Source organism: Sceloporus undulatus, chromosome 1 (assembly GCF_019175285.1).
Source record: "Sceloporus undulatus isolate JIND9_A2432 ecotype Alabama chromosome 1, SceUnd_v1.1, whole genome shotgun sequence".
NCBI lineage: Eukaryota > Metazoa > Chordata > Lepidosauria > Squamata > Phrynosomatidae > Sceloporus > Sceloporus undulatus.
In genome coordinates, this window is record NC_056522.1 from 28,063,382 (window position 1) to 28,086,794 (window position 23,413).

Genomic DNA, 23,413 nt, shown 5'->3' on the forward strand with positions numbered 1-23,413 from the left:
CAAGCTACAGCAAAAGAGATTCCACCTCAACATTAGGAAGAGCTTCCTGACAGTAAGGGCTGTTTGACAGTGGAACACACTCCCTTGGAGTGTAGTGGAATCTCCCTCCTTAGACGTCTTTAAACAGAAGCTGGATGGCCATCTGTTGAGGATGCTTTGATTTGGATTTCCTGCATGGCAGGAGGTTGGACTGCATGGCCCTTGTGGTCTCTTCCAACTCTATTATTCTATGATTCTATGAAACATAATTTGCTCTTGACATGTCTGCCTTTTTAAAACAAAACAAAACAAAACTCATTACAATTTAAATAAATTAAAGTGCTCCAACATTCAACACAGTTTTCTTATATATGTGCTCCTATAGAAATTAAGCAATGAATTCTCTTGAGATTCCTGTACGGGTTTCTTAAGAAGCACATATGGAGGACAATTCTCATAAAATCGTAGAGTAAGAACAGACCATAAGGATCATCTAGTTCACACCCCTGCCATGCAGGAATATACAATCAAAGCCATCCAGCCTCTGTTTGAAAACCTCCAAATAAGGAGACTCTACCACTCTCAGAGGCATCATGATCCATTGTCAAATAGCTCTTATGATCAGGAAGTTCTTCCTAAGGTTTAGGTGGAATTTCTTTTGCCCTTGATCCATGCTTCATGTCTCTGGAACAGCAGGAAACAAGCTTGCTTCATCCTCACTATGACCCCTTCAAATATTTAAACAAGGCTATCTTGTCACCCCTTAATTTTCTCTTCCCCAGCCTAAACATACCCAGCTGCCTATGGCATTCTTCATAGGGCATGGTTTCCAGACATTTGTTAACACTTGCAGCTTGGCAAAATGACCCCTCAGTCCTGGTCTTGAGAAAGCCTTTTTTATTTAAACAAGTGAAATGAAAGAAAGACAAAACACACATACACACACAACTAGGAACAGGAATAGACAGGAACAACTAGGTACAGAAACAGCCAGTGTCTGGGTGGCTTGGGACCATGGCATTTATACACTGCATGCTCCCAGGCTGCCCCAGAGCCACCCAGAAGTCAGGTGGCTGCCCAGACATGGGTGGCTTCAAGATGCTGTGGCAGCATGGTGTTTACAAGCTGCATGACACCAGAGCAGATCTTTTCAGTCCTTTTTGGGCCAGGTTCAAGGGGGATTGGGGCTGTGGCATGTGTTTGCCATGGGCTCAATTCATCTTTGGCATGGGTGGCTTCAAGCCACCCCTTCTTGCTGGTCTGTTCTGGCCCTAAGTGCAACAAAAGAAAAGAAAAAAAAGAGCAATCATGCACACTCTAGCTTCAGACAAGTTAACATGTCACTGTCTGAAATTGAAATATTTAAGTAATGTCCTCACAACCCTTTTAGTTCTTTAGTTGTATAATTACTCTAGGAAATTAGCTGTTGATAAATTAAGGATACCAGACAGCAAGGTAAAACTAGGTACCAACAATAGGAAAGTTGTCCATTCCGGATGATAAACCAGAAAAGTGGGAAACTCTTGGTAGTCCACCAAATGATACTGTGTTAAGGAAAGAGACTGACTATTCTAGTGGGAAATGAGAAATGTGTGGATGGATTCTTTCTAGAGAAATAGTTCCACAATGGCCAAGCATGGTCAGTGCCCACAGAATGCTGACTGACCATTTAAAGGAAACAGAAAGGGCAACCAGAGGAGAGAGGATGGAATGGAGCATTTAAGAAGAAAATATAACTGGCTAGCTAGAATGCTGGACAAGCATATTCCATACTGGAACTTTTTTTGCAGGTCCTATTTCTTTAAACTTTTATTAAAATGCAAAACCCCATACAGTAAGGATGGAAGAATAATTTATCATAATTGTCTGCATTTAAGAGTGATTTATTCTGCTAACATACAGAGAAAAATATAGCTAGGTCCTGCAGTTTTTTATTTTTTAATGTTTGACAATTGCTGTATCTATAATTTCACACATTGGGAAGAAAAATAGTGTAAAACAGTGTAACTGACATTGTCAGTTCACTAGGAAACTTGAAAAAGAGATATCAAGGCCATGAGTAGTGACAATAGCAGAGAAGCTCTCTGTGTGTGTGTGTTGTTTTTTTAATGTGATAGCTCAAACTGTAGGGAGTATGTCATTCTGGCTGTCAAGGAGCAGACTTTGTGTTACTGATATCCCCTTGGCTACATCTCCTAAACATGAAGCTTTGAAAAGTGACAGGCAATTTGCTAAGCCGGCTTTTTCACATCAGGAGCGAGCACTGTAGATCCATGATTCAGTGTATAGGTATCTTCATAACCATTTTATGTGTGAGATTGTATATGCACTCATTTGTATTTAGAACAGAACCACAGACATTAATCTACTCACTTTTGTCACTTTAAGGATGACTGAGTCCAGATCCAACCTTTGTATTTAATGAAAGTTATGAAGATGAACCCCAAATTTTGGAAGGCAGAGTGAAAGACACACTAACAGCAATTGCGAAGAATAAATCACCAGGAACAGATGGCATATCAATAGAACTGCTACAATCCACAGAGACAAACTCAAGAATAGTTCTAACTAAAATGTGGCAACAAATATGGAAAACAAAAGAATGGCCCAAAGATTGGAAGTGATCAATATACATTCTCATGTACAAGGAGACACAAAATGTTACAGTAATTACAGAACCATTGCATTAACTTCCCATGCAAGCAAAGTCATGCTCAAAATTCTACAGGAAAGACTCCTACCATATATGGAACAAGAAATCTCAGAAGTGCAAAAGGGTCCAGAAAAAGTAGTGCCACTTGGGATCACATTGTAAACATATGATGGGCACTAGGGAATTCCAAAAGAAAATCTGCATGTGCTTCATTTACTACAGTAAAGCTTTTGACTGCATAGACCATCAAAAACAATCACATGCTCTCAACGACATGGGAGTACCACTACATTTGACTGCCCTGATGCCTAGCCTGTACTCAGGACAAGAGGCTGCCATCAGAACTAAGTATGGAAAAACAGAAAGATTAAACAATTAGAAAAGGGGTCAAGCAAGGCTGCATGTATGGGGAAGTGGTGGTTAAGATGCTGTCTCTGTTGATTGCAAGATCGGCAGCTTGGCAGTTCAAGGCCCAGGTGAGCTTCCATCACTAGTCCCAGCTTCTGCCAACCTAGTAGTTTGAAAGCATGCAAATGCAAGTAGATAAATAGGTACCACTCCAGTGGGAAGGTAAACAGCATTCTGTGCAATCATGTTGCCCACATGATCACAGAGTAGTCTCTGACAACGCTGGCACTTTGGCTTAGTAACAGAGATGAGCACCAACCCCTATGGTTGGATATGACTTGACAACAGGGAATACCTTTACCTTTAAGGCTCTGTGTGTGTGTGTGTGTGTTGTGTTTGTGTGTGATCCAGACTTATGGTGAAAGTGTCAAGATAGGTTTGATGTTGATCATAAAGGCTCTGGCTAGACGGGCCCTATGGGGCGCCATCGTGACGTGCGAGGGGTGGCGCTTTCAGACGTCCCTCGCCCTTCACATGTGATGAGGGTGTCAAAATGGTGGCGCCATGTACATACAGGCACCACCATTTTGATGTGATGGACGCCTAGCATTCGCATGTCTCAGTGCACTTGTGACGCCGCAAGTGCACCATTGGCGCCTTGCGGCTTCACAACTGCACTGCAGAAAGAACCTGCTTTTTGTGGGTTCTTTTTGCTGTGTGAGGGAGCCGCGCAGTTTCTTCACTGCGGCTCCCTCGTGCAGCAAACCAGGGAGGTGGGAGACCGCCCTTTTGGGCAGTCTGTTTCCCACCTCAGAAAACAAAAATAAAGATCACGGAAGATCTACAAGAATTCATCCTAGATAACAAGGAAATTGAAATAGTAGAAGAGTTTTCATCAAACATTAATCAGAACAGAGACTGCAGTCAAAAAATTAGAAGAAGGCTAGGATTGGGAAGGGATGAAAGAACTGGATAAAATCCTAAAAGAGCAAAGATATAACTATGTAAATGAAAGTGAGGATCATCTAAGCCATCGTATTCCCCATCACCATGTATGGATGTGAGAGCTGGACAGTGAAGAAGGAAGATAGGAAGAAAATACACTCATTTGGGATGTGGTGCTGGAGAAGAGTGATGAGGAGACCGTGGACAGCCAAGAAGACAAACAAATGGGTTCTAGTACATATCAGGTCTGAACTGCCCCTGGAAGCCAGGATGACTAAATTGAGGCTGTTGTATTTTGGCCACATCATGAGAAGGCATGAATCATTAGGAAAGATAATAATGCTGGGAAAGGAAGAAGGCAGCAGCAAGAAAGGTAGACCACATGCCAAATGGATGGACTCAAGCAGGGAGGCCACAGGCCAGAGCCTGCATGGCCTCAGCAGAGCAGTGGAGGGCAGGGTATCTTAGACAAGTCTCATCCACAGGGTTGGCATGAACTGAAGTCAACTCAAGCACAATTAACAACAACAGAGACAAGAAGGAGCAGATTCAGAGAAGGGCAAAAAGGATGATAAGAGGTATGGAGAACAAACTGAGAGAAAAGTTGAAGGAGCTAGTCATGTTCAGTCCTGGTGAAGAGAAGTCTTAGGAGTGACATGATTGCACTCTTTGAATACCTCAAGAGCTGTCACAGAGAGGAAGGGTCATGCCTGTTCTCTGCATTCCCAGAAGGGTCTAATGGTTTGAAGTTACAGGAGAGTATATTTCAATTGAACATTAGAAGGAACTTCTTGACAGTAAGAGTGGTTCGATAATTGAATCAAATGCCTAGAGATGGGATGGGATGGTGGGGTCTCCTCTCTGAACATCTTTTTTAAAAAGCCATCTTTGACTGCAGTCTTGCTTTCAGATTGCAGTCCTATTGTCTCATCATTGAAGTGGCATTACATTAAATCCTATTAATGCAAAATCTTGGGCAATGCCTCTTCAATGACAGGACAATGATGGGATCTGCATGACGTTGTCTGAAAGTCTTTCATGCTATCACAGTCAATCATGCTTTCTGAATTGGATAATGATGGGATAAGTGTGATGTTGTATGAAAATCTCGCAATCGTGCTATAAGGGTGACAGAAGGATGGGACAAGGACATTTCGTCCCATCTGATAAACTTCTGAGAACAAACAACTTTTGCACTTTGAACTCAGTTTGCAGCAACTGAAGTAAGCTGAGAACAAAGGAGGAAAGTGGGAGGAGAAGAGAGAAACTGGGACATTAAAAAAGCAGTTGAAAAAGTGAGATGGCAGAGGATTTATTGAGACTTTCTGAACAGTTGCAGCGTATGAAATGGGACTACTGGGAAACAGAATAGCAATATCAGTGTGCCCAGGGAAAAGTGAAGGTTTGGAAAAGCAGAATATATATTTGGGATGGAAGGAAGTGGGGCTAGATAGGAAACCTACTCACATCAAATGCAAGTCCAGAAAAATACAGATAAAGAGGACCAACGCATATTTTTGACTACCATGAAAGTGTGGATAGAAGGGAGTATTTTGAAAGCTGGCTCAGTCCCACACTCACTCAGTGGTTTCTCATTATGATCACTTTCTCTGCAATCATCTCCCAAATTAGCATGTATCATTTTTTTTAACAAGATGAATCTTCAGACTACCTGCAGTGTTTTAAATGAGGCTTATCAAGTGAAGTAGAGCAGAATAATAACTTCATTTTGTTTTATATGTGACACTCCTATTAATGCAATCGAGTCTAGAGCATTTCCCAAACTCTGCCACAGTGCTGTATTGTTGGTTTACATTTGAACCATTTTGCATTTATAAATCCACAGATCCCTCTATATCTCTGCTTCCTGTTTCCACACTATTTTTGTCTTTTTCTAACCTTTTTCAGAGGAGTAATCATGTTAAGTCTGTCTTAGCTAAAACAACAGAGTTGTTTTAGACTAACATATTAATGACAGCTTACCATTTTGTGGTGTAATCTCAAGAAATGCATGAAAAAGACTTTGTGGAACCTGACAGGTATATTTAAGATGTTCACCTGCCAAACATGTACAGTTCTATAATTCTTTTATCACAATATTTTTAAAAAGAATAGATGCTTTCTGTTCATTTTCTCAGAGCTTGGAGAGTCACTTGTTTTAGACTTCACCTCCCATAAGCCACCACAAACCTGGGGCCATTCTGGCTGGGAGATTATGGGAGTCATAGTGCAAAATATATATATATATATTTTTTCAAACTCTGTATTTTCTTTTCAGCTAACCGACAAGGTCACCCACTGAGTTTTAATGGCTGAGTGAGGATTCGGATCCTGGTCTTCAGTCATAGTCCAATGCTCAAACTGGACTACAGAAACAATTTTGTCAGCCAACATTAATGAGTTCTAACTGTTTTGCTCAGAGCACAAAAAGTGATGGTTATTCTGCACTAGGCAAAACATATCTGGAGTCCTTTGTTCAGTCCTGGATGCCACATTTTAAAACAGACATTGCCTAAGTGGAGCATGTCCAGAGGAGCTTCAGAACTGGATGGTGAAAGGTCTGAAAACCCAGTGTCAGTCCAATTGAACAGCTATGTTTAGATTGGGAAAGTAAATATTATGGGGAGACATGAGAGCTGTCTTAAAATATTTGACAAAGTGCCCCATAGAACAGGGGTGGGAAAAGTTTTTAGCTTGTAAGAGCTACTTTGTTTTTTCCACAATTTGCCAACCAGACCTAAATGTAAAGTAATGTATGTTATGTATTTATTTTATTCTTGTTTATCCCACATTTCCCCCCCCAAAAAACGTGATTCAAGATGGCTTACAAAAATTATAAATAAATACAATAATAACGTTGTTGTTGTTGTTGTTGTTGTGTCTTCAAGTCATTTCTGACTTATAGTGGCCCTAAGGCAATCCTTTCATGGGGTTTTCTTGGCAAGATTTTTTCAGAGGGGGTTTACCTGGTTTTAATTTTTTTATTGTTTAATTATTTGTAACTCTTGAATTTTGTGGATTTTAGTTATGTTTTTTTAATTGTTGTAATATGCTTTGAGTCCCAATCTGAGGGAAAAGGCAGGATAAAAACAACAAACAACAACAACACCTGAGTAAAGACATGTAGAAAATTGTTATTAACATGCAATTAAATTATGTGACATTAAATTAAAACCATTGAAAACAGGTGCACTAAAAGCTCAAAGCCAAAAGCCAGCAAAACAGCACTCTTGCAAGCCCTTGCATTCAATTGCTAAATTCATATCTGAACAGAAAAAAATTCCACTTACTAATGGGATAAGGATAAGGAAGGAGCCATGCCTCCTTGGGGGGGAATGCCAAATCCTGGAAACAGCCACTAAGCCACCAAGAAATAAGAGGGTAAGAGTAGCATGTCAAAGATTCTCCTGTGTAGGAATAGTGGAGAGAAAACGATATTTGGGCTGCTGCTGCTGCTTCTTCTCCTTTGCTTTCTTATTTCATTCATTTATACCTGTCTTATCCTCAGACACAGGGAAACTTTGCAAATGTTCAGATGCAAACAAAAACAGTATTAAAATATGCAAAATATTACTGTTAAAATATATGAAATATATAAACTATTGCTAAAAGCATTTAAGACATAAATAAAACTAAATGCATTTAAAACATGTCCATTAAAAGTCATGCAATCTGTGTGACATCCATCTCAGGAAGTAGATTCAAATCTATGAAAGCTCATGCTACCAGCTTCTTTCTTTCTGTTAGTCTCACATTTTGCAAATTTTGCATAGCATAAATCCTGAATTGTTTTTAGACCTCAAAATTCATGAAATTCATTGATATTTCAAATATACTTTATACACATAGGTAATTTTATTTTGTTGTTCTGTGTCTTCAAGTCAATTCCGACATACAACCCTAAGGCAAACCTATCACAAGGTTTTCTTGGCAAGTCTCTTCAGAGGCAGTTTGCCATTGCCATCCTCTGAGGCTGAGATACTGTAACTTGTCCAAGGTCACCCAGCAGGATTCAAACCCTGCTCTTCAGGATCATCCAATGCTACACCATGCTGGCTCTCATATTTTTTTAATGATTTTGTGCATGGAACAAAATTTGTGTACACTAAACCATCAGAAAGCAAAAGTGTCACCATCTCAGCCACCCATCTGGACAATTTTGGAGTTTGGAACATTTCTGATTGCAAAATAAGGGAGACTCAATCTGTTTCAACATATGAAAGAACCAACAATTATTGTTTTCTGTGACATGACTATGGCCTTATCTAGATGGGCCTTTGCTAGGGGTTGGCCGAACAGACACCGCCCATACGCGCCTCACCCCTAGCATGTGACGAGGGCATCAAAACAGTGGCACCCTGTATATATGGGCACCGCCATTTTGATGTGACGGACGCTTAGCATCCGCACATCTTGGCATCATTGTGGCGTCACAATGGCGCTGCAAGAACCCACTTTTTGCGCAGCAAAACAAGACGCGGACAGACCACCCTTTTTGGGCGGTCTGTATCCTGCCTATATTCCCATCACAGTGCTTGCTGAAGCCCACTTAGAATGTCTGGAATGCCTTTTTCTTCTGTTTTGTCTGAAGGCACTGAGCACACAGACATGAATATATCGATATCAAGTTTTCCTTTCTTCCTGCTTCATGCTTGTGAATCAATTTTTAAAGTTGTATTGAAAGAACAGGTTTTACAGAATTGTCTCAGGCCTTGTCCTCTGTCTCCTCAGGCCAGAAGGTGTGGAAAGTGATTTCAACAAGTTCATAACTCCCTATTCTCAAAGGAAGCCCAAATAATTCAAAATACATATATCTAGTTGCATATGTATTCCACTTTCTGTCATACCACTGCATCCAGAAGTCCTGCTCTCCTATCTACAGTACACCTGCTTTTTGTAACAGCTAATCTGATGAAGACACCTTGAAAACTTGCACAATTTTTAATGACCTGTGAGTTGCCTTCATCGATTCTGGAACATTTCTTAGGGGACAAAATATACAGCTATTCTTGCTTTTTGTGTACTGTAGGCATTTCTGTCACTCAGACGCTGTTTTTTTGTTATAGCTTGGTCAGTAAAAACAGGCTCAATAAAAAATCTTCAAAAAATGAAATAATGCATGATGCATACATACGCCATACTTCTAAATACTCCATCGGCATCTTTCAGGGTTAACATTCATTTGGCAATGAAGGAAGCATTTGAAATGTTCTGAACCTGAGGAAGGCTCCCCCCCCCCTTCTTTCTTGTCCCTTAGCTACCTCTTTCTCAATTCATTCGGTGTGAATGGCAGATTCCTCCATCGGGTAGAGTTTCAGATCACCATAGAAACAAACGAAGAGGCAGTTTCATTAATCATTTAGAGCACAAGAAGTCTAGGTCAGTCTGATTGCGGCATATAGAGTATCATCCCAGAGCCACATGGGACTCAGTTGATTTGAATTAAAAAAGATTAAGCTGCCCCTACGACGCCCAGCTCCATCAGTTTAAGTTCTCATGTAACAGTGGTCTCTGGAGCCACATGGATTAGAAGACTAGAGTTATGCACTTATTTTTCAGGACTCAGTGAAACGTTAGAAGGGTGCAGGTGTCTGGGGGTGTTGTGGGGGGGAGGAGGATACAGATCACATATAGTTTTGTGGGTTTTCCCCCCAACTTGTTGCTTGTTCTTTTGAAACTGGAAACAATCACTCATTTTTATTTCACCATTGACAGTTACCACTCTTTCTGGTCATGAAATGGAACATTGGTCAGCCAATGTTTACAACTCAGTATGAAACTCTTTTTTAAAAAGGGAATCTACCAAAAGCTGAGCTGCAAATAGTGCGTAATACAGTTTTACATGGATGCTGACATCTAACCCCCCCCCCCCCCCTTTCATCTTCTCGAGGGTGTAAAAACACATCAAATAAATATTGATGGCGTTTGAGTTTTACTTGAAGGAAGATTTATAGCTCCCAGGAAACTGACTTACAGGCAGCAACAAATCAACATGACTATGAACTTGTTGTATATATACACCACAAAATGAACGCCCACCCCCCTACCCACCCCAAACTACTCACTTTATTTATTGGTCTCTCCAGTACATCAAAGAACTTCAGTTACTTTGTCCAGACTGTTTTATTGCCTTATGGAACTCAGCCATTTCAAGAGGAAAGCTGCAGGCTACAGTACATATTAGAAACTCTCTTCTCCTGGAGGGGTTATCAATCCCTTGATACTGGATGAACTGCTGATCTTAAACTCATTAGAGCCTGGCTTCTTACACCATTAATTCTTAAATCTTTTTCAAGTCAGACAGCATTGTTTTCCATTCCAAGTGCTAATCCTGTAGTAGAAGGCTCCCCACATGCAAAGTGTGGATGAAGGACACAATCCAGCTGAGTTCAGACTCTGTGATTTCAACAGGAAAGTGTTGGGTATGTGATTTATTCTCCCATTGATGTTAACTGGGGGTTAAAAGTGATTTGGCAGGGCTGGGTCAGGCCAACACTTCATAGAATGGGACAAAACTTGGAAAATTTGCTTTCTTGAGCTAGAACACTGGCTATATGGGTTGGGGGAGTTCAAAAAGGTAATTTTCCAAGTTCTACAGCAGTGCTGTCCATTGTTCTGCATTGTACATCGTGTATCAAGAGGGCCAGCACTATCATTAGGCAGAGCAATGCGGCTATCTCAGGTTTCTGGGTATCATGAAAGGGCTGCAAATGGTTATTGATGTTAATATATTGTATTTATCCTAGAAAGGAAGGAGAAACCCGGGGGGGGGGGGTGATGGTGGAAAAATTACAGGGAGCAGATTTGAGGACTGATAGCAGAGGTACAGAATTATTTTCCTCTTTAGGACCAAATTCTAGATCTAGTGATTGTTGTTGTTGCATGTTTTTAATTCATTTCTGACTTATGGCAACTTATATCAACCCTAAGGCATACTTATCCTGGCTTTTATTGGTGGAATTTGTTCAGAGAGCGTTGGCCTTTGCAAGCTGAGTTCTGTACAATAGCCAGTGTCATAATTCTAATGGAGTCACTATGGCTGGCATCACCTGCTGTGGTAACGCACAGTGTCATCCTCCCAATGGCCTCCCCCCATACCATACCACGCAGAATCCTTAGTAATGTTGTTTGTATTAATGTTACCCATAAATAATAATTCCTGTTTATCACTGACTGTAATTGTAATAGTTGTGATGTAAACAACTAGCAAAATTAAAAATATACCTTTAAATTACAATATCATACACACAGATAAAATGTATTTACATTTATATAGTTTCATGTGGTTAAAGTGAAAATTTGGTAATATGTGATTTAAAAAAAATAAAAATAAAATATTTAAAATTGGACATTTAATTTTTTAAAGATCTGGGGCCTCTCCTTTCTCCTTTCACTAAGCTTTGCCCCACTCATACAATCTCTTCAACTGAACTCCAGCATTGTAAAGGGACACAGGTGAACACTACGGCCCATTTTTGTCTATAGGCAGATGTTTGGAGAGCAGTAGTGTCATCTGCCCTCAGGGTGTCACCTGGTGCAATCTGTACCCCTGTACACACAAACACCCCAGTAATGCCCCTGCATTACTTGCCCCCTGAACAATTCAGATGAGGAGGAGGCAGATTGTCAGAAATCTGCAGCTCCTGATGATGGAGCTCTCTCTGAGTCTGGAAAAAAGGGGGGCAAGACAGTAAGGGACCCAAGAAGAGATGACAGAGGCCAAGGATACTGAAGACCATATCCCCCCCATCCTTTATAGAACAAGGAAAAGAGAAACACTGATCCCAATAACTGTTAAGTAGTAGATGCTGACAGATTAGGCACCTGTGGGCTTGAAAGAGCTGCCCAGAAATATCCAAGAAGTTCCCTCACAACTTTGATGCTGACAACCATCTTATCTTGTTGACTAGAAGTAGTCTCTAGCTTTCCTGTTTTCATTAGCATGGACTAGCTATGTTTTGACAACTGTTTACTCTTTGCAGGCTTTGTGTCTCTGGACTACTGACTTACTGCAAGGACTTCTGGGCCAGCTGACAACCATCTCCATGCTTTTCCCTTCATCTTGATCAGATAACCTGTGACTGACTGGATTGGACTAACTATTCAACAGCTTTTACACTCTGACCCCCTGCTTCCTTGGGCATTTGCTGACTGGTGTATAGGTAGGACGCTGGAGACCAGAGTTCAAATCCGGGTTCAGCCATGTAAACCCACTGGGTGACCTTTGGAAAGTCACATTCTCTCAGCCTCAGAGGAAGACCATGGCAAATGCCCTCTGAAGAAATTTGCCACGAAAACTCAATGAAAAGTTCCCACCTTAGGGTCACCATAAGTTGGAAATGACTTGAAGGCACACAACATGAACAACAAACCATCAAGTTGTGTGTCCATTTGTGGTGACTGCATGAATTTTCTAGGGTTTTCTTAGGCAAGGAATACTCAGAGGTGGTTTGCCATTTCCCTCCTCTGAAATATAGTCTACAGCACCTGGCATTCCTTGATGGTCCCCCATTGAAGTACTAATCAGGCATGTCCTTGCTTAGTTTCTGAGATTGGACATTATCTGGTGCCTGCAGGATAATTAGGCTTCCTGAGTTGCAAATCAGAGCTTGGATCCATGCAACACCATTTCTGGGCTTTAAATATCCTCTTTTTGTAATTTGCAATGGCTGATGGAGATAGCATAGAAAAAGATTGCCCACAGGCTATGGACTCTGTAATCAGAGCTCCTGAATCTGTAACTATAGTGTAGGTAGGCCAGTTTGAATTTAGCTTGGAAATTAACTGAGATTAGAGATTATTAAATTACTTGTAAAATTGATTTGTTCTGTTATTTATTGTAAAACACAGGAAAGCACATACTCTTTTCTTACTACTTAGTGTAGTGTTTTTAAAAGCAACATGTTGTATTATTCATTGCACTGCTTGTTAATTTTGCATTTTTAAAAATAAAAACCTCAAGATTGAAAAGAGAATGGTATAAAACTGGAAAAACCTAAGTGCATCTGAATCTGCACCTGATGCTGTTGGAGTACAAGTCCCGTTAGTTCTAGTTAGGATAGTAAGTGGTGAGGGAGGCTGTGAGTTGCAGTTCAGCAACATCTGGAGAGCTGTATGATTCTTTCTCTGCTTTAAAGTAGCTAGAAAATACTGCCCTTTACTTATTATTATTATTATTATTATTATTATTATTATTAGCTTTATTTATAAAGTGCCGTAAATCTACACTGCGCTGTACAAGTAAAGTAACTTTGTTCCTGCCTGTTACATTACTTTTGAAATGTTTTCCCCCATTCTTCTTTTAAAAAGTAACTCATTACAGATTAACTACTGTACTTGTAACTTGGTACTTCCAAGCTCTGAGACATTCCTTGATTCTGGAATAAAGGCTTGGCTTGTTTCCAATCCAATCCAATCCAATGCATTTCTAAGGGGGGGCATTATGTACATATGCATGCATTTTAACTTGTTGTACGCCACTTTGATTGTCTGGCAAAAAGCAGGATAGAAATAAATTTTTAATCATTTTATTATTTTATTTAAAACAACAACAACAACAACAACAACAACAAGGCATTTGATAAAGGGAGTGTTGGTAGAATCCAAGTCCTGTGGCAGACCCTTTGGAAAGCCTGTTCTAGATGTTTGGGGGGGAAATCCACAAGAGTTGTTCTTCAGGAAACATATTAAGAACTTATCTCTTTTCCTTCTGATATTGCAAATGACTAATAGACCAGATTTTAGGAGAAATCTGGGTGTTCTATCAGTGCAAAAAGCTACACTGCAGATTTCCTAGTAGTCTACGAGACTTGATAATGCTCTAATATGAAACAAAGTATGATATCAAAGGCCCTGATAGATCACTCAAATTGAGATCAAATCCCTCTTTTTTTGGCTCAGGCCATCAGCTTCAGTTTTTGCTAATGAGCACATGTAAGCTTTGATTTCATCAGTGGAAGTGCTTTAGGGTAACTTGTCAGAAAATATATTGAATGTGATGAAAATGAGAAGTCTTGACTGGGTTCTTATTGCTAATAAAATCCCAAGAGGCTTTTTCTCTGCAATGCAGGACGGGTATAACCTTGCCGTCCTAATTATGTGCTCCCCCTGCTTTTAAAACCTCCAGTTCTCTCTGTTCTTTTCTGTGATAATCAGGCAGATGCAATTCGAAACTAAATATATCCTCTCTGCTCCCCCCTGCACAACATGTCAGAAGGTTATTTTCCCAGTCTACCACAAATGTGTTAACTGTACATCTTCAGTTGCCAGCCATTACTTGAAAATGACAGTAATGACCAGGATAACGGTATCCATCTCGCTCAGTTACCCATTGGCTTTGATGGAAAGATGTAAATGATTGGATAAACTCAGAGAGGGCTGCACTTTGTTAAAATCACTTGTGATAACAAATTAATTCAAGATGTTAAAGATGGGCTTGCATATACCATACAACAGTATTATCATGACTACCCTAGGTTAATTTCATTCTCTGTATTTTCCCTATAGGCCATCAGTACTGAACTTGAAAAACTTTTTTTTAACTACAGCTGCACAGAAGCATCCATTCAGGCCCCATACTAGGCCAGCTGGGGATTAAGGAAGCCGTGGCCTAAAAAGTAACCTTTCCAAGCTCTGATTTGCATTTCAACTTAGTAAAAGGCTGTACATGGGAGCCCCCCAACTGGATGGTCTGTTGTTTGCACTGCAGAAATAATGCAGTTTGACACCATTTTAACTGCCCTAGCTCAATGCTATGGAATTCTGAGATTTGTAATTTTATAGTTTAACCATCTCTGTTAGAGAGTTTGGTGTCACAACAAACCATAAATCCCAGGATTCCATAAGAGCAAGCCATCACAGTTAAACTGGTATCAAACTGCATTATTTTTGCAGTGGAGATGCAACCATTGCTGATGGCCCTTCCTTATGACTGACTCTTTTCAAAGAATCAGAGTTGGAAGAGACCACAAAGGCCATCCAGTCCAGCCCCCTGCCATGCAGAAAGATGCAATCAAAGCACCCCCAACAGATGGCCATCCAGCCTCTGCTTAAAATCCTCCAAAGAAGGAGACTCCACCTCATTCAGAGGCAGCATATTCCACCGTTGAATAGATCTTACCATCAGGAAATTCTTCCTAATGTTTAGATGTGATGACAGAAGATGACAGATTGCTTTTGAAAACAGTCTGCAGCTGCTAGTGGAACTAGTCCAGGGATGTAGCTATGGAAGAGACGAAATAAGGTCATTGCATTCCCAAATATGTATTCTATACCCCCCAGGAAATTTTTCTTCTGTCCCCAAATTTTCTAGCACTGCATACTGAGACTCATTCATACGTAGAACTCTTATCTTTGATGTATTCACATTTCCTTGGTACTTTTGCCTGCCCTTTTCTTTTGATGCCTAACCTGGATTCCCCAACTGAAGTTTTCAGTTACCACAATGCAAGTCAGAGGACTGATGGAAATTTTTATTTGGAGAGGATAAAAGTCTTATTTGCCAGGGCAAATTCCCCATCCCTTCCATAGCTACATCTCTCAGTGGAGCCACCCTTTTCTGCCTCTCATAGTAACCTGACTCACAGGGTTATTAAAAAATCAGAAGAGACAGGGAAGAGAGGTAGATAAAAATGCATAACATCCTTGGGAAAATGGTAGAATAAAAATGTGATAATAACAAAGTGGGAACTTTGGCTAAATCTTGCCGTATAAAGTGCTCCTCTTTGTTTTTACACTCAGCATGCCCTGGAACATTTTACAGATGAAAACTGGGACACATGTGGATAAGCAATATCAGAGGTGTGGTCAAGGTGGGAAAGGTTATTAATGGGGAAGAACAGAGACTGCAGTAGTTTGCTTTTGCTGGAGCGTACAGAAAAAGTTGCCCTCTTCTCCCCTGCAAACCTAAGTGAGAGTAAACTACTGTTGTAGTTTGATCTCAGTTTGCAGTGATTGAAGTAAGCTGAGGACAAAGAAGGACAGAGAGAGTAGAGGAGAGAAAATTGGGACATTTTAAAAGCAGCTGAAAAAGTGGTTTGACAGAGTATTGGGTCATTTGGAGGCTATAGCCCTTATCAGATGAGTGTGGAACTGGGGGTCTTCTGCACTGGGTGGTTCGAATTCACGTTATTTCGCAAAGTACTGTCATACCTGGGAGTCCCTCCGCATTGGCATGATTCAAATTGGCCAATCCACATTCGCGCAAAGTGCATTCAGTGCAGAATGTTTTGTCACACCGGTGCTCAACATGAGGATGGCTGATTCGTAATCGGGCCGCCCTCGCACGCTCAGTGGTGCCCTGCATGGGTTGCGACCTAAACGTTCCGGGGTGAAAGGGGAGGTCCCCGTCATGACAGCCCGGTAAACAGCTGGAGAGCCAGCTCATGCACATTAACAATCGCGATACAACGTGCCCGTTAATGTTCCTCTCTACATTCCTGCTTGTTTTAATGTTACCATGACCTTCCCTGCAACAAATTAGCAATGCCCGGTTCTACGTGTGTGTTGTGTGTGAGTGTGTGAGTAGTTCTGGGGGGGGGGAGGAGCAGTCCATGCGGCTGTCAAAGAGGCTGGATGGCCATCTAAGTAAATGGGGATGCTTTGATTAGCCCCATTCATACTGGGGTAAAAGACATGGAGGGAACTGGGATGATCCGGATGCCCCCCCCCGAATCGCTCCGTAGCAAGTGCCCACTACATTGAAATCGAGTGCATTTTGACAGAAATCGAATGCATTCTGTAGATTGGCCGCTGCCAATCAAGCTATCGTCATGGTGACGTTTGCAGGCATCGGGGGAAGTGTCCTCCCTTTTAAAGAGCCAGGCACAGGGGTTTCAGCGGCTGAAGCAGGGAGAGAGATGCCCTCTCTTCTCCTTCTCTCTCCTCTCCTCTCTTTAATAAACCTGTGGGCTTTTGGTCAGATCTGCCCCTGTCCCAGGCAAAGGATGGGATTGCCCATGCTTTTTTTTTTTAATTGCTTTTAAAAGCACATTAGCTTTCCCTTAGCTTCCCTTGCGTATCTGCTCAAGAAGACAAATCATTCGCTATTTGCTCAAAAAAATGGTAAAAATGTAACATGTTGTTTGCAACATTTGTAGTCTCCCTCTGCAGAAGCAAGTGCAAGCCTGGCTCCATCTGCCCTGGAATATAAACCATGCGCATGTGCGCTCAAAAAAATGGTTAAAAATGAAACATACATTCTGGAATATAAACCATGCGCATGTGCGCTCAAAAAAATTGTTTGAATTTGAAAAAAAGGGGGGGTTGCCTGACATAGCTCCGTTCATGACCTGATTTTTTCCTCCTGCCAGGGAAGGACTGCCGCGGACAGAGGGCTTGGGCAGGGGATGCAGGGAAAAGAGGCTCCTAAGAATGCCTTCCCTTGCTCCCTTCTGCCCAGGGCTCTTTCCTCCTCCCCCTCCCCTCCGCTGAGGGGAGGAAATGCCTTGCCTCCAGGCAGGGAAGAGGCGCGGGGGCACGGGAATCACGGTTCCAGCAGCCTCCTCCTCCTCCTCCGGCTTGAGAGGCAGCCTGGGCTGGCTCCCAAGCCGGGGAGGGGAGGCTGTGGAACCGCGATTCCCGTTGCCCCCCGCGCCTCTTCCCTGCCTGGGATGCAGCCGGGATGCCTGTCAACCGGAGGAGGGGAGGAGGAGGCCGCGGAACCACGATTCCAGCAGCCCCCGCGCCTCTTCCCTGCCTGGATGCAGCCAGGGATGCCTCTCAAGCGGGAGGGGGAGGGGAGGCCGCTGGAACTGCCCCCCCCCCCGCTTCCCTGGAACCGGCAAGAGGAGACCCACCGGAAGTAAAAAGTTGGATCTGGGGGTCTTGCGATGGAATTCAGACTGGGGTAGCACCCAGACCCATTCGCACTGAGATCGAACAGAGCCCCAATCCAGGATATCGCCAATCCCTTTCAGCGCACTGGCAACACGCTCCAAAAAGAGGAGCCAGTACGCATTCAGTTCGGCAGCTCGCGCATTCCAGTGAGTGCGGATTGGGCCATTCGAATGCTGGTAGATGGTATTGTGCGAAATAACGTGATTCGAACCGCCCAGTGCAGAAGACCCCCAGTTCCACACTCATCTGATAGGGCTAAGAGTCAGCTGTGCCTGTTTCCATGTTATTCCATTCCATCTTCCTCCCCACAGCCGTTTTCCCATCCATCTCCTAATATTCGTGGCTATTGAGTACACCCAGTCCTCACTTGTCTTTTTGTGTGTGGCAAGCAAACTCCAACTAGAATAGGTTGGCTGATTTTACTCTTTCTGGTCCAGGAGGAGCCAGTGCCACCAGGCAGTCACCCCAGGGTTTGCAAGAACATCATGCTGCAGACTACAGCTGCCGCTACACTGCAGAATCAATGGAGTTTGACACTGCAGTTTGAATGGTTATCCTGTGGAACTTAGAGCCTTATTGCTTATTAAACAAACCCGGCAGATAAAAGAAAAGATGTGTGTGTGTTTTTTTTTTACCTCCACATGACTCTCGTTCTGTTCAGGTTGTAAAAAGTGGAAGAGCAGTTGTAAAAGCATCATTTTGCCAAATGGATTTTTCAGCTTGGCAAATGGGACACTTTGATTACACTTTATGACCCTCTCCCACCGTTTTAATACCTGAAGAGAAAAAGAAAAGGAGAAAAAATTTGACTTTGCATTTGCCTGCCAGTTTGTTTAAAATGCATAAGATTCTTAGAATTTGTAGGTGGTGATATGACTGCATCTGCACTGCAGAAATAATGCAGTTACTGTGATGGCTCCATCATGGAATCCTGGGACCTGTAGCTTGTTGTGGCAGCGAGCTCTGTGAAGAGAGGTTAAATCGTCACAAAACTACAATACAGTGGTACCCCGGGATACGAATGCGCCGCCTCAAATTCCGGGTTACGAAAAAAAATATTAAAAAACGTTCGGTTCGAAGTTTTTCGGGTTACGAAATTTTTGGTGCTTTTCGGCGCTATTCGCACCAAATCGCGGCTTTCCCCATTAGGCCTATGGTTTTTCGGCTTCGAAGCCTTTCGGTTACGAACGCTGGCGCGCGGAACGAATTTTTCGTAACCCGGGGTACCACTGTACAAGAATTCCATGCATTGAGCCATGACAGTTAAAGCGGGGTGTCAACTGTACTAATTCTGCAGCTAGTAGATGCAGCCTCAGTTCGAGGCAAATGTCCAGAGTTTCCCAGAACTCCAGGTTGCTTCAAGTCCTGGGTGCTGTCCTTTGGAAGACGATGGCGTCAACGATGTGTCTTTGGGCTGACAGATGGCAAAATGCCAACTCACAAAATAGCTCAGAGCACGATTCCAGCATTGCTCAGTTATGGATGGCTTCAGCCTGTTGGTATTCATCATTCTTTTAAAAAGTGGATTTCCAAGTTATGCTGTATATCTGTGTATATAATTATGATATCTATGAGTATACCACAATGCATGTGTGTAATGTTTGATCCACTTATTCCTGTAGGTACATTCTATGGAATCCTGGGATTTTTAGTTTCATGAGGTAGTAGAATGCTCTGCAGCCAGTCTACTACTGTGTTCAAAGGATTCCAATTATCCATTTACAAATCCCAGTTCCAAGTAGAAAACCATGGCACTTAAAGTGATATCACCTGATATAAATGTTGCAGTTGTGGGCTAGTCCATATATCAGGGTGTTGGAATCACGCAGCCTGAATATGGTATCCAGGTGGTTGTTTGGTTGTCAGGTCCCTCCCAGACTCCCCAGCTGAAAAAATAAGTGAATGGCATTCCAGGAAGCTTCTAGTCATGCCTTCTACTCTAGAGTAAGACAAGGCTTTACTTGTATGTATGTATACTTACACACTCTCAGCCTGAGAGGATGGCAATAGCAAACCCTCTACAAAAAACTTGCCAATAAACCTTGTGATAGGTTTGCCTTAGGGTCACTATAAGTTGGAATGATTTGAATGCACACAACACACACATATGGTGCAATGCATCTATTTTATTTTCAATTCAATAGATGAGCATTGCACACATAGATTTTGTTGTGTGCATTCAAATCATTTTCAATTTATGGTGATCCTAATGCAAACCTATCACAAGATACTTTCATATACAATAGGCATATTCTATTGTGTTTTCAATAGAAGTTATCTGTTACTCCAATCTGGGGGAAATGCAAAGAAAACAGAAGAAGGGGGGAAACAAATTAAACCACTTTTGAAGGGCTCTCACAACTTTCATTATGAACAGGTCTGAAGTCTTCATGAAGTTATCCAACCAAATTTATTCTTGAGATAAGGATGAGGTGTGTTAATGGATTGGGTCGTGCCAAGGTGTTTCCTAAGGATGGTACTGTACTTTCTCCTGATAAATAAAGACGCAGGCTTCTGAAGTGGCAGTGTTTTCTGCACACTCAGCTACCCTAAAATAGAGCTGTGAAAAAGAGAAAGAAAGAATGGTGCTTTGGAGAAAATTCACGAGGTCATTTGAATGCATGTAGTGCTTTGCTTCATTAAAACAGATACAAGTGTGATGTATTTGTGATTGCGAATGGACTTCAAAAATAAATATAACATGGAAAAATGCATGAGCTAAGAAGAGGTGAATCTCTAGTATGTTAACCTCTGTGTGCCTTCCAACTAACCCAATTGAACAGAAATGACCATGATTATCCTATTCTGTCTACTTTTTCAGGTGTTTTAAAATGTCCCTGCTTTTGTCTACTTCATCCCACTCTACCTCTTTGGACGTTTATCCAAGGGAAATTGGAAGTATAATCCAATGGCAATCCGAACGCAATCATGGGGTTTAACATTATTGCGTGATAGACTACCACACCAATTTCGGGCAATGGGAAGTCGTCCAAACACATAGGGTTTCACTTATTGCTGTGATAGACTACACACACGCAATTTTGGGCAATGGGAAGTCGGTCTGAACGCAATCATGGAGTTCACTTGTGTGAGAGGTGATCACAGCAATTTTGGACACTGGCAAGCTATTTTGGGCAATGGGAAGTCAGTTCGAACACAATTCAAAGTCATGTAAATTGATTTTCTAAAAATGGAGGACACGCGAAAAAATTTGATGATTTTTAAAAAATGTTAATCTAAATGCATGTTTCTAAGGCATGATCAAATGGAGGACATTTTGGCATTATTCCTAGACAGTGGCAGAAATGGACTTCCCTTCTGTCCATATTTATATATATAATAAAAATAATGAAAAAATAAAACTAAAGACAGGTGTATACATTTAATAATAAAAATAATGAAAAAATAAAAAAAAACAAGACAGGGGGTATATATTTAATAATAAAAATAATGAAAAAGCAATATAAAAATTAATAAAATAAAAAAAATAAGTATTTTATATTTAAAAATAATAAAAAAACAAAAAAAACCCAAGGCAGACCTAATGGCCACTGACTCACCTTCTTCTTCTGCTCCCCCCCCCCCCGCCTCTTCCCCTCCTCCTCTTTAGGGTCATGGGCGCACGCAGGGAAGTGGGGGGGTGCGCCCACACTGCCATGGCCCCTGTGAGGCGCTGGGTGGTGCGCGCTGAGAGCCCGTCCCTTTGGCCAGCTGGCCAATGGCCGGCTGGCCAAAGCAGGGGCGAGCTCCTGCTTTACAGCCCCCGCACGCGCGCGATGGGAAAGCCCTGGTGCAGGAGGCGCGGCAGCACTGCTGCCGCCAGAAGCAGGAGGAAGGCAGAGCCAGAGGAGGAGGTGGGTGGCGCTGCCCACCACTCCAGGAGGGAAGGAGGAGTGGTTTGGCGCCGCGGCCAGCCCATTAGCGGCAGTAGTAACAATGGCCACAGGAGCGGGCCCCGGACTGGGACAAATGCATGGCTGGCGGCCAAACCGGACTTGGACCGGAGGGGCCCCCAAAAGCGGAATTTCCCGGCGGCCACCGGGATATGGCATCCTAGTTCTAGCCCCACTTTCTTTTCATTCGAATTAAGAGAAATTCCTCCTGTGTGATAAAATCCTTTGTCTTCAGCTTACTGCAGTTGGTCTAACTGGGTTCAAAGTGCAAAAGCTGTTTGCTGTCAGTTAACACTGGAAGGAGGAGGAAACAAGAAAAATGATGTATTGCCCTTCCCAATGGCTCAGGCAAAGCAGCTGCTGCAGCTTTTCCCAGCTTGCCCGTTCTTCCTCATTAATACCTTTTGCCATCTTTATCACACTTTGTGTTGTGGTAAATGGTGAATCTGAGTGTGGGTCTTTGCCATATTTTCCAACTGTCCCGCGTGGCAGGGAGAGTCCAATTAATCTTCTGTCATCTTCAGATGCTTTTATAATGTCTCGGTTTCTCTCTCCTTTTCCCACTTTCTCCCCTTTGTCTGGAGCTACTACTTCAGTTGCTGCAAACAGAAATTCAAAGAACAAAAGTAGTTTGCACTTAGTTAAAAGAGAAAGGGTAGAAGCCTTTCTTCTCAGTGGCTCAGGTAAAGGAAACTGCTGTAAGCCTCTCCTAGCTTGGCATTCTTCTTCATTAATATTGGTTGCTATTCTGACCACATTCTGATGTTGTTTGGGGTCATTCAGACATTGTTCGTTTTAGCATGAGATACATAATCTCACTCATGTATTTGGGTTTGTTATTCACAGTATGGAACTGCATTGGCCTGTTACAGACTGCCAAAATAAAGCTGCTTTGGGTCTCTTTGGAGGTATGCTATTTAAATGTGCATGGGTCCTAAGAATCCGGAGGTTGCCGCCAAAGCCACACTCCTTCCTAGCACTGGAGTGCGCTTTGGTGCAGCTTCCAGATTCTTAGGATGCATGCTCATTAACAGCATACCTCCAAAGAGACCCGAAGCAGTTTTATTTTGGCAGTCTGTAACAGGCCATTGATGCACATTTCTGCAAGTTTGGTTGCTTGCATACAAGCATGCATTTGAACAAAGATGGAGTTGCAATGCAAAAGCATTCAGAACACATTAAAGGTATGCAGGTGTTACTTGGGTCATTCAGGTCTATTCACATCAGTTATTCACATCATCTCAGTGATAGGATCTTTTTTAAAAACTCGAGGAAACACCCAATATCGATTATCCTGGATTAAGTGGGGGGGGGTGGCATCCACCCCCCAAACTTAATTGGGTGCATCCAGGAGTGTGTATGAACACTGCAGATTCAAACTGGTTCATCCTGTATATTTTCTCAGGTGTGAATGACCCCTTGGTTGCATGTTGTAAAGGTTGCTAGCAGGACCTGTTCAGGAAGACTTGGCCAGGGGGGTGGGGGGGGTGAGAGGTGGAATTTATAAAAGCCAGTGTGTGTGTCTGAGGAGGAGGCTGGAAAGAGAAATCAGTTAAGAACAGATACAGATTCTGACAAGAGAGGGAGTTCAGTTCAATTAGTCCAGAGGGAACTGTGTTTCAGTTAGACTAGACAGGCCTGGTTGGTATTCCTACTGAGAGTGAAAGAGTAATGTACAGAGTATTTAAAAACCTGCAATGGTTGTTGTTAATGTAACCAAACTAAGCTTGAAGTAACCAACATAACATACTGGGATCTT